The sequence below is a fragment of the Chinchilla lanigera genome, unplaced genomic scaffold (genome assembly GCF_000276665.1).
Source record: "Chinchilla lanigera isolate Chin_1 unplaced genomic scaffold, ChiLan1.0 scaffold00110, whole genome shotgun sequence".
NCBI lineage: Eukaryota > Metazoa > Chordata > Mammalia > Rodentia > Chinchillidae > Chinchilla > Chinchilla lanigera.
This window is the reverse complement of record NW_004955511.1, coordinates 4,924,909-4,928,188: the sequence shown is the minus strand read 5'-3', so window position 1 is coordinate 4,928,188 and position 3,280 is coordinate 4,924,909.

Genomic DNA, 3,280 nt, shown 5'->3' with positions numbered 1-3,280 from the left:
CTTTTGCAATTACAAATGAAACTTGGCAGGTTAAACAGTTTTTGCTTAGATACAGTGAGGTTTCTATTTTGGTTACAGATTCAGACATGGTTGACTGACTGGCAGCAATCCTAGCAGGAAATCAACTTTTCTACAGCACATAAAAGGAGGCAAAAAGATCAATCACTCGGTGTTCTTGATTAGGTATAATGCTTCACAGAATTGTTCACTTGTCTATTGGACAGCAGGACCCACATTTATAATAGCTCCATCTAGAGCCACTCCAGCACACACAGGGCATTTGCCTACTGTTTTCCAATGCACTGAGGCACATACAGCACTCCCGTCCCATTCTGGCGGGCAAACGTTGCCAGACAGGAGGTAGGGGACTGATGCAAATCTCTGTGGTGGATTTTACTTCCCCTTTCAACCCTGGAGGGATGTCTTTCATCCTGGGCTCTGATTCCTTAACTACTCTCAGTTCTGATCCTTCAGGTTGCCAACCATCTTTATCAATAGCACAATGAATATCTGGAAAGCTATGATTAATAGAGAGGAGAGAGAGAGGCCACACACCCATCCCATGTGGTCCCTGCTTTGCAGATATCCACTGCCAGTCCTGACTTTGTCAAGGAACTGGCATTGGAAGGTCTCTGGCAGCTGCCCATCATCCACAGACACATCCAGAGCTTTACTAGCCTGCTAGGCCATTCTTACTCAGTCGAGGTGGCCTGTCCCAATTAATAGTAGCCTCTGAGGATGGCTGAAAATGTGTGGCAGGATCGGAATGCACAAGTGATGTGTGAAGCACGGGAATGAAGCTGAAGGTGCAGTGGAGACTCGCGAAAATTGGAGGTGCCGGGAATATGGAACCTCTGGCAAGCAAGGTTTCAGGCAGTTAGCAGAGCAAGCCCAAGAGAGAGACCATATGGGCTGCAACCAGCAAGGCGCTGGGGTTGACCAAGCCATCTGGAATTCACATCTCACCATCAGTTACCCCGGATGCTGAACAGGGAGCTACAGAATTATTGTTTGCCCTGCTGTGTTTCAGGCTTGCTTTAGTCTAATTCTTTTCTATCCCCCTATTCTTACATTTTGGAACGGGAACTTTTGCCCCTTGCCATTATATTTTGGGCCTATATAACTTGTCTTTTGCAATTGACAGGGCTTCGTAGCTAAGAGTTTTTATGCAGCGTATTGAATCTCAGAAGAGATTCTGGTTTTTCCATTTTTCCTTACTCAAAGGACAGTGCCTCAAATTCACAACAAAGAATGCTTTGGAATGAAAAGGTGGGGTTGGGTGTGGTATCAACATAGCAGAGGCTGAGTACATTTTATACATGCACTGATTACAGCAACCTTCCCAGGACTTCTCAAGAAATGTCAGGTATCAAATTCCTCTGTCAGCTTGCATACCTCCCTATTGTCTCACCCTGAGCAGGTCCTGCTTGGTGCCGAGGACAAAGAAAGCCACTTGTATTTATGAACAGAAATTGTTTTAGTTTTGGCAATAGATTTGGCTAGTCTCTCTGAGGGATTTTTAGGTAGCAAGGAGTGTAGCAAGAAACAAGAAAATACTATAATCTCAGAAATATAAATACATATCATTAGATAAGTTTGAATGTTTCTGGGAAGGTCAGATGGCAATATGCCATCCATCCTACCCATAAAAACATCAAATATTATGAAGAATTATAAAATGACAAGTATTTGAGGAGAAAAGTATGCTTGAACTTTATGCAGTGTACACATATTGGACACCAAGTGGTACCCCAATAATTATGGTCTCAAGTATCAGTTCACAAAATTGGAAGGCTATGTCTGATATTAACTTTGTTGTAAAGACAATTATATCACTCTTGGGTAGAATTTTTTTGAAATTATTGCAACAGTTACCAACAGCACAGAGTCTTCTTCAAATCTCTTTTCCTTTCTGTGATCTCATCTGATGATCATAAGGCACACTGACACCTTGATCTCATCGCTGCATAATGACTCCAAGTAAGTGGCTACAGATTAGGACCCACAAATTGGCATGCACTCTTTGAAGAGTGTGGAATGTTCAAGTCTGAGTCCTGGGGTTCTGGAGATTAATGACTACAGTTTGGCCACTCCAATGATGGTTTAGAACAACTTAGGTTAGACTGAGAAGGAGGCTCAGGAAAGCACTAGTCTTTAGGTTAAAGTTGAACTCCTTTCTGTGTATATTCCTTTTCCTCCTTTATTAGTGCATGTCTGTGAATCACAGTGAACACACTCTCTGAGGGGAGTTGGTGCGTGCACATACTGCACATATTTACATCCCCTTCCCTTCCTTTCCTTCCCCTCTCCCTCATCCCTAGAACCCTTTCCCATTTCCAAGGGCTACTTCCCTATTTCCTGTGATCAAACCTTTATCTTACTTATACTTGTCGATGGTTTTTCCTCTACAATGTATTGAGTGGGGAAAACTGATGACTGCTGCTTTTCCTCTCTGCTGTGGCTTGGACAGTGTGTGTCCCCTGGCACCTTGTGTTGGAGGTTTCCTCCTCAGTGTGGCAGTGTTGAGGCAGTGGACACAAGAGGTGAGGAAGTTGCCAAGGCACTGTTCCTGAAGATATTAAGATTACTGGGTCTCTGGTTGGTTCTCATGATAATGAAAACTGTTCCTTTTCTACTCTGTCTTTTTAACTGACCATGCAATCTTAACCTCTCCTACACCCTCCCATCATTATACCATCCACCATACTGTGATATAACCAGAGGGCCCTCATTAGAGCCACCAGATGCTTGAGCCATGCTTTTGGACTTTCGAAACAATGAGATAAATGAAACTCTTTTCTTTACAAATTACCCAGGCTGAAGTATTCTGCTAGAGCAGTTGAAAACTGGATAATACAGAAATCTGGCAAGGTAAATGTGGTCCCATTCATAAATGAGGAATCATAGGTTCAAGAGAAAAGAAGGTCACACAATAAATAACACAACTGAAAACGTCTTAGTAAAATACCAGGCTCGTTTGACACCAGGTGCTTCATTGAGTTAGAATGGTGGTGTGTTCATTGCTGCTATTCAGCCATGTTACCATGGAATGGGCCCTCTTGATGAATGCCCAACCATGGAATTTTGTGTAAATGCCGCATTTACATTGGGTGACATATGTGTAATACTGAGAAAATAGTTTTTCATGTTCTTCCAAGTGCCATTAATTTACTTTGTCTCCATCAGGACCTTTCAACGGAGTCTGTTACACAGCACATCCTCACACTCATGTCCATAGAAATAACCGCTCTTGCTTCCATACGAGTAACCAGAAGTTGCA